This window comes from Symphalangus syndactylus, chromosome 9, assembly GCF_028878055.3.
Source record: "Symphalangus syndactylus isolate Jambi chromosome 9, NHGRI_mSymSyn1-v2.1_pri, whole genome shotgun sequence".
Lineage (NCBI taxonomy): Eukaryota > Metazoa > Chordata > Mammalia > Primates > Hylobatidae > Symphalangus > Symphalangus syndactylus.
The window spans coordinates 136,487,434-136,501,411 of record NC_072431.2 but is presented as its reverse complement, the minus strand read 5'-3'; the positions used below and the strand labels follow the sequence as shown (position 1 = coordinate 136,501,411).

Sequence of the window (13,978 nt, the reverse complement as noted above, 5' to 3'; positions counted from 1 at the left end):
AAGGCAGAAATATTAGAAATGACAGCAGAAATGGAATGTAGAAGAGAAAATAATTCAGAGCCAACAAAGAGAAGGGACAATCACAGAAACAGCTTTATTCCGTGAAATCTCAGCATACCATGTGCAATTATTAAGTACCAGGTGTTACTGATAAATGTGATACACTCTTAATAACCTCATATTTAAAGTTATCTATCCTTCAACTCCTGGTAGTATTGCATGTTCCATTAAAAATAGGTACTGAACACCATGTATTTGGATACTGAGCTATATTAACAATATTAGCTAAATTCAAAAGAAAAAAATCACACCATGCAATTTAAGAGAGAAAACTGATTTCATTATTTTTAACAGTCTGATTTATCAACAATTCAGTATAAGCAGTTATAAAAATATTTAGAGCTTTAAAACATATTTAACTTTCTTACACTTTGGCTATGGAAATTGATAATGCCTTGAAATTTTAACATACTGCCCCTCCCAAAGAAAAATAATGCAGTAATATCTATAGCAAAGTCTTAATTTTCTACCAAGTTTCCAATTTCTTTATGGTAAAACACTTTATACACAGAATATTCAGTAACAATTATATCAACATTAAATCTAATTTTCTTCTAAACAACTTAGGAGTTAATAGATTTAATTTTATTTTACATTATTTTCCCACATTGCTAATTCTTCCCTGGAGTTAATAAAACATAATACTGAAAAGAGTTATGTTAGGTTAAGAAATCATAAAAAAATTCTTAAAATAGATATTAAATTAATTCATAGGAAGATGAAATACAATTTATCCTACTGTTAACTTTTTTTAGAAAACAAAATTAAGTAAACTTCTTAATCATTCTCTTCTAAGAAACATAGGCTTCTAGAAACAAAGGCTTCTAAAACATTCCCTCTGCCAGAATGGATGTTAATGCAGTTTATCACTATACTTGAAAATAGTGATATTGCACAAATGAAAAGAGATATATTACAGAAAGAGTAATGTAAATGTAATGAATAAACAAACATTTTACCAAAACGTTAAACTGTGAAACTATAAAGGACTTTGGTATAACATCTCTTAAAACATGATCAATAAGTGCTTTGTTGTCAAAGAAAACAAAGTCAAAGAGCAGAAAACAAGAGAAAACAAAGAGCAGAAAACAAGTCAAAGGATTCATGTGACTATAATTCACTTATAGGAAGAATTTGCTCAAAACCCTAATTCGCCATTATATCTATATTTTCTTTAAAGTTTGAGTGTGGAAAATTTGAGGTAAGATTTCAGTCTAGTAAATAAAAATAAAATGCTCTGTAACTTTTGATATTATAATTTTTAATGAAAGGTAAATTACCAGATATATAATTGCTGAGCAACACTAAAGGGGAAGTCCATGCTGTCAGTTTGCTAATAAGCACTTTTCAGTTGGATAAACCAGCACTTCTTTTTCTGGGGAAAAAAAAAAAAAAATCAGAGATCTGCTTCTGTTATCGAAGCTGTTATTTTATGGTGGCCCTAGATTTCCAGATGATTCCCTAGAAGGCCAGGCTTTTAGGAAACGGCCTTCTCATTTCTGGCCAGTTTTTTAAGCGCTTTGGAAAGGAGAAAGGAAATATGTGGGTGAAACTGGATTCCCCAGGAATAGATACACTGACATTCTAGAATGCCTTGGACCTTCAGAATTTTGGTTCTTCTCTGTGTCACTTTGTAATACAGATAACAAAAGGGGTATTTCTTTTGGCTTTAGGAATCTTCTGCCTAACTGACTTAGGCCTGTGCCGAATTTGTGGAGCCCAGGGAATGGAAGAGAAGAAATATGGAATGATAGGACAACCAGGAAATAAAGACTGAGTTCTTCCACAAGGAAGACACCAGCCTCAGCACGCATGTTGTAGCCTACTTGGAAACCCACGGGCTTCCAAATACTCATGAATTCTTTCAGGCTTATTAACTAGTCCAATGGGATAACCAGGACATTTAGTTACCACCTCACTGATAACTTCTAAGAAGCATAGAAAAAATTAACATGTATTTATTATATTCATTTTAAAAATTTATTGAAGGGAATTCCAATCTCATGAAAGGATCACAGCCATGATTACATTTTTTAAAGAACAGTTTTTTTTTTCTTTTTTAGGTATGTAGTAACTGTGTGACTGTCATATATAAGGTTGTGTGCAAAAGATCATGATTACAAAAATTTTTCATAATCCAATAGACATTGCAATCCAGTAAGAGAGATAAGGTATATGGTCATATATATGAATAAATGCATAATTACCCAAATTATATGGTTTGTCCGTGTTCCCACCCAAATCTCATCTTGAAATGTAGCTCCCATAATTCTAACACGTGTGGGAGGGGGCCAGTGGGAGGTAACTGAATCATGGGGGTGGTTTCCCCAGTACTGTTCTTGTGGTAGTGAGTAAGTCTCACGAGATCTGATGGCTTCATAAAGGGTTTCCCCTTTTGCTTGGCTCTCATTCTCTCTTCCTGCTGCCATGTAAGATGTGTCTTTTCTTCTGCCATGATTGTGAGGTCTCCCCAGACACGTGGAACTGTGAGTCCATTAAACCTCTTTTTCTTTATAAATTACCCAGTCTCAGATATGTCTTTATCAGCAGCATGAGAACGGACTAATACGCCAAACAAGACTATTTGTAAAAAACATATAAGCATAGTTCAGAAAGGTGGAAGAAAATAAGAGTAGCAGTCTTTAACTTTTGAGGAGTCTTTAACTATTTTGAGGATGTAATGAAAACTGTGAACTCTCTACTTGGAAAAAATGTATAGAAGAACACCTACAAAATTCACATTTATTTTCTTAGTTTACAGACTCCCTGAATTCAAAGCCCATGTATTAAAAGATGGAAGTGTTCAGGGGGTAAAAGGGAAATCTAGGAAGAATCAACTTAATAGAGCCAGGAGGCAAGAAAGCACGGGGTATGTACATATTTGGGAAATGGCAAGAAACCTAGTTTGTAGGGCATGAGCTATAAATATACATTTCATATATATATGGGAGTGGTATGAGTGAGGCTGAAAAAAATATGTTGGAAGTAGATAATGTATGCAGGAATCAGGGAAAAAGCGATGTCATTAAGGTTTTGAGGAAAGTGTAGGGATGTATGAAAAATGCTAATTTTCAGATAAAGCCAGGAGATGGGTTTTGCTAGGTATAATGGGCCATGCTAGTAGTAAGGTTAAAACAGGTAAGAGCAAAGTGTGCCCAATAAATGCTTGTGGATTGAATAGAAGCTCTGGGATAACACTAAGGGAAGAGACTATCACTCACAGGAATATATTATCACAACGGTGGGAAAGTGAGGGTGAGGAAGAGGCAAGAGGAATAATGCAGAAATGGGGAAGAAGAGTAATAATGAGTCTTTGAAATTACAAAGATATGATGGATTAACTAGCTGCATGATTCCAAATGGATTACTAATGTCACTCCTATGAATTAGCCCATGATTTGGGTTTATCATAGTTTCAAGGGGGTAGTTTTATGCATATAGGGAGGGGTTGGGTAGAGGGACAGAGGGATAGTGTGCAAATTAGCTAGATAAAATGTTAGTGGGCCGGGCGTGGTGGCTCAAGCCTGTAGTCCCAGCACTTTGGGAGGCCGAGGCGGGTAGATCACGAGGCCAGGAGATCGAGACCATGGTGAAACCCCTTCTCTACTAAAAATACAAAAAATTAGCCGGACGTGTTGGCGGGCGCCTGTAGTCTCAGCTACTCGGGAGGCTGAGGCAGGAGAATGGCGTGAACCCGGAGGCGGAGCTTGCAGTGAGCCGAAATCGCGCCACTGCACTCCAGCCTGGGGGACAGAGCAAGACTCCGTCTCCAAAAACAAAAAAAAAAAAGTTAGTGAATTAGGATAAGTTTCTACCAGTCTCATCAAAGATTAAATTGATTTGTTAAATTTTCCATTATTGTAGATTAGATATTTAAGTAAATATTTGCTCAACCTTCTGAGAGTTTACCAGTCTCAAGAAAAAGATGGCACACATCAGCACTTGACACCTAAAATACTAATCCCAAAGTGAACTGGTGAGATCAAATGCTTCCAGTTTCTTGTGGATCACTTCAAATGTTAAGTTCATTCCTTAGGAAAAGTTTATAAATTCTGCTAGGTAGAAATATACATAACACTAAATGATGTTTTACCATAAAACTCATGACTGTCATATTTAAGGTAGGAAATGATGATCAGTTAACACCGATGGAAAATTTGCTTAAAAGCAGGCTCAATGATCCAGAAGATTACTGGCCCAAATGTTCAATATGAAATTCTCATATATCATCTGAAGAAATGCTCCTAACCTCAACAAAGATATTATATCCCCACAGCTTCACGCAACGAAAATAATTAGGTTACGAGTTAGCCAGAATTTAAAAGTGATTCAAATTCAAGCTTTTTTTTTTAAGTATAAAAATAAAATCAACACTATTCCTCTCCCAGTACGACTACGGTGTGTGCTGCTGATAGTGGGAAATTCATTAAACTAGCAGAGTTTCATAAATATGTAAGTGATTAAAGGCAAACTGAATGAATTAAATAATTGAATATTACTGGAAGGAAGGGAAATTACTTCTTGCTGTTACAGTTTGACAGAGCATGGGTAAGGTGGTTCTTTAGTAGAAAATTGACAAATAATACCTGGCATTCTGATAAGGGCAGGTTAGTGAACATTTTAGGCAAAGCAAACAAGCTAAGATTGCATAATGTAGGTTCAAGGAAGGGTAAGATTGGTAATATGGTTTGGCTCTGTGTCCCCACACAAATCTAATCTTGTAGTTCCCATAATTCCCATGTGTTGTGGGAGGCACCCAGTGGGAGATGATTGCATCATGGGGGCGGGTCTTTCCTGTGTTGTTCTCCTGATAATGAATGGATCTCACGAGATCTCACGGTTTTAAAAATGGGAGTTTCTCTGCACAAGCTCTCTTTTTGCCTGCCACCATCCACATAAGATGTGACTTGCTCCTCCTTGCCTTCTGTCAAGATTGTGAGGCTTCCCCAGCCACGTTGAACTGTGAGTTATACATTAAACCTCTTTCCTTTGTAAATTGCCCAGTCTCGTGTATGTCGTTTTCAGCAGCGTGAAAATGAACTAATACAATTGGCTGAATGATAAGGCTCCTTTAGGAATAGGTAAATATATACAGACTGCAATTTCATGGCTATGAGTGTTCAATTATATAGGATGTGGGCCATTGTTAAAAAGTCTTGAGAAAGGGAATTAATCTGACATCACTTCATATATTATTAATAATTTGGGATATAATGTAGGATAGGAGAGAATCTAGACAGGAAAACCAACTTTGAAGCTATGATAATAGGCCAGGATTGAGGTGAGAAACTGGCGATAACACTGTAGTGAGAATGAAAGGGATGAATACAAACATATTTTCAAATCACAGCTCTAAAGGTGGGAGTCTAAGGGAGAAGGCTTGGAAGTGCCGTATTTTTACTTGAAGTGAACACAATGGCCTTTATTTCCTCACTATGTGATTAGAACATTTCAAATACACATATCAAACACATTGACATGAATAGATTCTAAAATGTTTTTCCCGCTCATTTCTCTGCCGCATAGTCTTTATTCTAAGAATACGGATCATTTTGTTATTGAAATTTCAACTGTAGTGCAAAGTACTGTAATCACATTAACAAGAGGCCTTGTGACAACCTAAGTTAGACTAATGCAAAGCCTCAGTGATATCTCTGTTCTTGAGCGTTGCTCCTTCCTCTCTTTTTCCTTTCTCTTAGATTCTTTGAATTTTTTAAAATCTTCTTCTGCCTTTTTTTACTTAATGGTACAGAACCAATTATTTTAAGATTAAAAAGTTCATTTTTTCCATTAAAAATGGGGATGGTAAACATTCTCAATTTTTTTCTTTAAACTTATAAAGCTTTAGGCTATGAAAATATCCTTGTTTATTATTTAAAAAATCAATTCTCCGAACTAAGATACACTGCCTAAATGTAATATATTAAATGATGACCCTGGGACTGAGTCACTAATAGTGTACACCTCCTCCCTATGATTATCTAACGTTAGGATACACAGTGCTTGGGAATTAAGCCTGGTTCATGAGGGTCCTGGACTACTGTCTCACAATAAGATAAGAATCTATGGCAACTCCTGTAAGATCAAATGGTGGGGTGAGCCATTGTTGGTTCTCAGTCAAAGATGGGAACCCTCCATTCGGTGCTACTGGAAGCCAGAAATATTTTCAGAAGATGAAGAAGGGGATTCTGCACTGCCTTTAGACAGAATGCTGAAATGTCAGAGTGGCTGGTCTCTGGGGCAGAAAAGTGATAACGGATGATGAAAAGTTTCCCAGCCTTAGGAATTATATGTGGTCTCAATGCCTGGCAAAGGTTGAAGAGTTAAAGTTCATGTAATGTGAAGAACTTCCACAATACATGCCAATTTACATGACAGATTTCTGACCACATATTAGCAGGAAGATGAAAAGATTTTGCAAGCTGTCATACGACAAAGTGTTATGGAACATAAATAGAAAAATCAAACCTGGTTGGAGCAACTTGCTGAGAGAGTGGTTTACAATGAAGCCTATTCAGAGTAAATTACATTTCATCAGAGAGTACAGAGATGACCCACCCCCATGCCATGGCTTTTGCTGTGAGTGAGTTCAACTGAGTGAAGAAAGAGGGGAAGGTGTATGGGTTGCTATGAGAAAATATTTGGAGCACCAGAGAGAAATTGGAGAATTACAGTAAATACATATGTGAGTCAGCTCCACTAACCAAACTTTGAATCCTTGAAAGACACAATCCCAGGAGTTGCCTTCATTTGGACAGGATGATCTCCACACTAAGCCTGGAGAGCTAGAGACTATACCAATTAATTTGCTTCCGGTGTAGAAAGTGGTAGTATGGTCACAAATGTGATACAAATATGACCACACAATCACCTGGCCTTTGTTCTTGTTAGGATTCAAGAAAAAAAAATGCATAGATTCTGTAAGACAGAGAATGTCATTTCTTTTGAGTATGCCAAGCATGCGTATTTTGTGACAGACTACAGTAGTGAAGGGAACTTCCATGATTTCTCAGGAATTAGGATTAGGAATTCAGAAGGAGCAAGGGAGATGTCGTATTTCACACCCACGGAGAAAAAATACAAAGTTTAGTGGAGCTTCAACAAAGATACAGCAACCCTTCTATGAAGAACCTGTAGCGTACGGGGCACCCATTATCTCCCGGGAGACAGAAACAGTGCAATAAATCCGTGGCCTAAAACTCAGGCTGAAAACTTCCCCAATCACCAAGATGCTAATGCTGCCTTGTTGGAATGAAGGACAGGCAGACAGTCTCCAAGCATTCAAGAGCCATCCTGAGGCTTGTGCCACATCTGTCCAAAAATCAGCATCAAAAAAGAGATTTTGGAGAAAAGTCTTAACCTAAGCCAGGGGGAAAAGAGGATGGGGGTGGGGAGGAGAGGGTCAAATGGCGCCCAGTAAACATTGTGCTTGTGTTCTCTTCCCATGTTCAAAGAAGGGATCAACATTATATTTTTTCAAAGGCAATACATATTGTGAAAAAGAAAAATGTAATAGAAAAGAAAAAACACATTTTCCCTATTACAAGGGAACGCATTTTTCCTTTTATAAGGGAACTCATTGTCCCTATTATAAGTCCCCATTGCCTTCTAAAGAAGGAGGGTCCTTCTCATAGGATGGCCCTTTGTTTTGCAGAGTTGCTCTCAGGTTTAAGTGTTCACTGAAGCACTGAGAGATTCTGAGAGATTTAGAGGAGACAGAATGATCCCAGACCTGGAAAGACTGAAGGTGGAGGATCACTGGCAGAATAAAAGGACAGAGTGGGGAGAACAAGGTGGTACAAATAGGCTTTGTGTGACTGTCTTTTAGAGGGTGTGATGCTAAACAGTGCTTTCCCCTAGAAAATCTTCAGTGAAACCTATGCCACTTGCAGATACTTTAGTACAAGTCATCAAGACTGGCTGGAGCCCAGCAATCATTTAGGGGCAGGTGGTAATGCCAAGAAGGTAAACCTCAGTTTGAAATGCAGCAAAATGGGAAGAGTTGAGTCTTTTGTATGATTTACATGGAACCAAAAGAGGCTCCCCTGGACATGTTGCTTACATACGCATCTATGCAATGTCCCAAACAGAATATCATATATACGAACAATTAGAACTCTCTCTTAATGTAAATATTAACCTGTCATTCCATCATATGCTAATAAGGCAGGAAGAAAAAGAACAATTATATCATCTTATTTATTGTCTTTATAGGTCAAGGCATGTCCTCTGGACTCTGAAATGGCTTTTTAATCTTTTGTTAAAAGAGTAAAGGTCAAGATTGATATATTCAGCTATCACTGTAATTAAAATTGGTTTCATGGTAGAAACTTCCTTTTCTAGAACTGTTACAGTGATTTGAAAATGGAATAGTACAATGCTTTATGAATTATAAAGGCTTTCTATATTAATTTTCATTTTATCTTCACAACAACTTTGTAAAATAGTAAAGGTAAGGAATATTACCTCTTTTTAACAGATTAGAAAGCTGCGACTGTGTGGGATTGATGGATTTTCTTGAGATATGTAGAACTTTCTTAGGTACTAACTATGAAATTGAAATCCAAGATTTATCATGCTTAAATTCAACATCATTGCCATCATATACAAATATAAAATGAATATAAAAAAGTGAAAATATTTCAAATTGTTGTAATGAAGCTATCTTCTGAGGAGTGAGTGGCTTATAAAATAAAAATTTGCTAAATGATTTACTGTTAACAAACAATTTACTTTCTAACTGGAAAAATTTAAAGATCAATAAGCATTACTCAAAAATGATGTAAAATGATGAAGTTCCTAGGCAACAAAAAGTTTTAACTAGATAGTTAAATTTTAATCATAAAAGCAGTTACCTAATGTATAACAATTGCATTTTCTTGTTAATACAGGTTACTCTGTTAACATCATCAGTGAGTGCTTTCTCAGAGACACAGCATGTCTGTTTTCTTGTGAAAACTGTAAATTATTTAGAGAAACTTAAGGAAGAGGATACACTTAAAACCAGGAATTTTCTTCTGGGTAATTTCTCTTCTGACCTTTAGGACTTTAAATTTTGTTTGTTTGTATCTGAAATCAGGTAAGACAAAAACATTTCTACCTGGTTTGCGTCTTGAGATCAGGTAAGACAGAACATTTCTACTTGGAGACTTATGTTTAGAAAAGGGAATTGTGATGGCTGGCATCAGCATGTAGCCACCACTCACACCTGTGTGAAATGACAGCCTCCTGGTGTGTGTGAAGAGGAGGGTACATCCTATAGGAAGCCATTCAACCAGGAACAACAAAAGAAAGAACACTTTGCTTTTGCATTTAGTCTCTATAATCACTAAAATTGCGGTTGTTCAAAATGTGGTCCTGAACCAGCAGTATCAAAATAATTTGGGTACCTGTTAGAAATGCCAAACAATACTGGGCGCGGTGGCTCTCACCTGTAATCCCAGCACTTTGGGAGGCCAAGGCAGGTGGACCATCTGAGGTTAGGAGTTCAGGACCAGCCTGGCCAACATGGCAAAACCTCATCTCTACTAAAAATACAAAAAATTAGCTGGGTATGGTGGTGGGCGCCTGTTATCCCAGCTACTTGGGAGGCTGAGGCACGACAATCGCTTAAATCTGGGGGGCAGAGGTTCCAGTGAGCCAAGATTGCACCACTGCAAGCCAGCCTGGGCAACAGAGCGAGACTCCGCCCCCACCTCCCCCACTCCCCAAAAAAAGAAATGCCAAACAAAACAAACCCCTACAATGGAGACTCTGTGCCCAGGCCTTTCACACATGTATTGTAAATGCTCTAACCTCCTCTTTCATTTGCCCAAAGCAGTGTTTTTCAGAATGTAAGGTGCAACTAATTAATGGGTTACAGAATCAATAATGTAGGTACTGACCAGCATTTCTAAAAACCTAACTGAACAGAGTAGAAAATAATCAGAGTTAATTGCACACAGTATGGATAAGCATTGCTTCATGAAACTTTAGTTTCAGTCATATGTATACATGTACATGTATATACATAGTCATATGTTTGTATGTAGATGTGCACTCATGAATATAAGTATGTGCATATGAGTGAGTACTGGGCCACAATGCAAAGGTATTTCTCATTGTAGTTTGTGGCTTTAAAACTTCAAATACTCTGTAATAAGCAGTTGAAATAGTATCAGTTCCCATCTAGTCAATGGATACCTAATCTTCTAAGGATTTCCAGAGTGTTCCTTAAGTTGGGCAGACCTGGCAGATATATACAGAAACATCATCAATCAAGCTAAGGTTCTAGCTATGATACTGTTAAAAGTTGTATATTCAAACAATATGCAAATACATTACTTCCACAGCAATGTCAATAAGTAGCTTAACTGAGAGATTCAGGAAAAGCTGTTCTTTCAACGCTCAATTAAAAAAAAAAAAAAGCAGAGGGATTGAGGTTCCAAGATGGTCGAATAGGAACAGCTCCAGTCTGCAGCTCTCAGGATGAGCAACGCAGATGACAGGTGATTTCTGCATTTCCAACTGAGCAAACGGCACACCAGGAGATTATATCTCACGCCTAGCTTGGAGGGTCCCATGCCCACGAAGCCTCACTCACTGCTAGCACAGCAGTCTGAGATTGAACTGCAATGTGGCAGAGAGGCTAGGGGAGGGGCGTCTGCCATTGCTGAGGCTTGAGTAGGTAAACAAAGCGGCCTGGAAGCTCCAACTAGGTGGAGCCCACCACAGCTCAAGGAGGCCTGCCTGCCTCTGTAGACTCCACCTCTGGGGGCAGGGCATAGCTGAACAAAAGGCAGCAGAAACTTCTACAGACTTAAACGTCCCTCTCTGATGGCTTTGGAGAGTAGTGGTTCTCCCAGCACGGAATTTAAGATCTAAGAACAGACAGATTGTCTCCTCAAGTGGGTCCCTGACCCCCAAGTAGCCTGAGAGACACCTCCCAGTAGGGGCCGACTGACACCTCATACAGCCAGGTGCCCCTCTGAGACAAGGCTTCCAGAGGAACAATCAGGCAGCAACATCTGCTGTTCTGCAGTATTTGCTGTTCTAAAGCCTCCACTGGTGATACTCAAACAAACAGGGTCTGGAGTGGACCTCCAGCAACCTCCAACAGACCTGCAGCTGAGGGTTCTGACTGCTAGAAGGAAAACTAACAAACAGAAAGGACATCCACACCAAAACCCCATCTGTACGTCACCATAATCAAAGACCAAAGGTAGATAAAATCACAAAGATGGGGAGAAACCAGAGAAGAAAAGCTGAAAATTCTAAAAATCAGAGCACCTCTTCTCCTCCAGAGGAATGCAGCTACTCGCCAGCAACAGATCAAAGCTGGACGGAGAAAAACTCTGACGAGTTGAGAGAAGGCTTGAGACAATCGGCAATAACAAGCTTCTCTGAGCTAAAGGAGGATGTTCGAACCCACCGCAAAGAAGCTAAAAACCTTGAAAAAAGATTAGATGAATGGCTAACTAGAATAAACAGTCTAGAGAAATCCTTAATTGACCTAATGGAGCTGAAAACCATGGCATGAGAACTACGTGAAGCATGCACAAGCTTCAGTAGACGATTTGATCAAGTGGAAGAAAGGGTATCAGTGACTGAAGATCAAATGAATGAAGTGAAGCGAGAAGAGAAGTTTAGAGAAAAAAGAACAAAAAGAAATGAACAAAGCCTCCAACAAATATGGGACTATGTGAAAAGACCAAATCTACGTCTGATTGGTGTACCTGAAAGTGACGGGGAGAATGGAACCAAGTTGGAAAACATTCTGCAGGATATTATCCAGGAGAACTTCCCCAACCTAGCAAGGCAGACCAACATTCAAATTCAGGAAATACAGAGAATGCCACAAAGACACTCCGCGAGAAGAGCAACTCCAAGACACATAATTGTCAGATTCACCAAAGTTGAAATGAAGGAAAAAATGTTAAGGGCAGCCAGAGAGAAAGGTTGGGTTACCCACAAAGGGAAGCCCATCAGACTAACAGCTGATCTCTCGGCAGAAACTCTACAAGCCAGAAGACAGTGGGGGCCAATATTCAACATTCTTAAAGAAAAGAATTTTCAACTCAGAATTTCATATCCAGCCAAACTAAGCTTCGTAAGTGAAGGAGAAAAAAATCCATTACAGACAAGCAAATGCTGAGAGACTCTGTCACCACCAGGCCTGCCTTACAAGAGCTCCTGAAGGAAGCACTAAACATGGAAAGGAACAACCGGTACCAGTCACTGCAAAAACATGCCAGATTGTAAAGACCATTGATGCTAGGAAGAAACTGCATCAACTAATCAGCAAAATAACCAGCTAACATCATAATGAAAGGACCGAATTCACACAAAACAATATTAACCTTAAATGTAAATGGGCTAAATGCCCCAGTTAAAAGACACAGACTGGCAAATTGGATAAAGAGTCAAGACCCATCAGTGTGCTGTATTCAGGAGACCCATCTCATGTGCAGAGACACACATAGGCTCAAAATAAAGGGATGGAGGAAGATCTATCAAGCAAATGGAAAACAAAAAAAAGCAGGAGTTGCAATTCTAGTCTCTGATAAAACAGACTTTACACCAACAAAGACCAAAAGAGACAAAGAAGGCCATTACATAATGGTAAAAGGACCAATTCAACAAGAAGAGCTAACTATCCTAAATATATATGCACCCAAAATAGGAGCACCCAGACTCATAAAGCAAGTCCTTAGAGACCTACAAAGAGACTTAGACTCCCACACAATAATAATGGAAGACTTTAACACCCCATGGTCAACATTAGACAGATCAACGAGACAGAAAGTTAACAAGGATATCCAGGGATTGAACTAAGCTCTGCACCAAGCGGACCTAATAGACATCTACAGAACTCTGCACCCCAAATCAACAGAATATACACCCTTCCCAGCACCACATCACACTTATTCCAAAATTGACCACATAGTTGGAAGTAAAGCACTCCTCAGCAAAAGTAAAAGAGCAGAAATTATAACAAACTATCTCTCAGACCACAGTGCAATCAAACTAGAACTCAGGATTAAGAAACTCACTCAAAACCGCTCAACTACATGGAAACTGAACAACCTGCTCCTGAATGACTACTGGGTACATAACAAAATGAAGGCAGAAATAAAGGTATTCTTTGAAACTAATGAGAACAAAGACACAACATACCAGAACCTCTGGGAAACATTTAAAGCAGTGTGTAGAGGGAAACTTATAGCATTAAATGCCTACGAGAGAAAGCATGAAAGATCTAAAATTGCATGTTAACATCACAATTAAAAGAACTAGAGAAGCAAGGGCAAACACATTCAAAAGCTAGCAGAAGGCAAGAAATAAATAAGATCAGAGCAGAACTGAAGGAGACAAACACACAAAAAACCCTTCAAAAAATCAATGAATCCAGGAGCTGGTTTTTTGAAAAGATCAACAAAATTGATAGACTGCTAGCAAGACTAGTAAACAAGAAAAGAGACAAGAATCAGGTAGATGCGGCCAGGCGCGGTGGCTCACGCTTGTAATCCCAGCACTTTGGGAGGCCGAGGTGGGAGGATCACGAGGTCAGGAGATCAAGACCATGGTGAAACCCCATCTCTACTAAAAATACAAAAAATTAGCCGGGCGTGGTGGCGGGCACCCATAGTCCCAGCCACTCGGAGAGGCTGAGGCAGGAGAATCCCATGAACTCGGGAGGCGGAGCTTGCAGTGAGCCCAGATTGCGCCACTGCACTCCAGCCTGGGTGACAGAGCAAGATTCCGTCTCAAAAAAAAAAAGAATCAAGTAGATGCAACAAAAAATGATAAAGGGGATATCACCAGCGATCTCACAGAAATACAAACTACCATCACAGAATAGTATAAACACCTCTACGCAAATAAACTAGAAACTCTAGAAGAAGTTGATAAATTCCTAGACACATACACCCTCCCAAGA

The 13,978-nt window shown here is 38.7% G+C and overlaps 1 protein-coding gene across 24 annotated transcripts in view; it reads right to left on the bottom strand.

Annotated features, from left to right (window-relative positions):
• The window catches only part of RFX3 (regulatory factor X3), a 322,024-nt gene that overhangs the window by 85,356 nt on the left and 222,690 nt on the right, over positions 1-13,978 (bottom strand). The gene's annotated exons all lie outside the window — the stretch shown is intronic.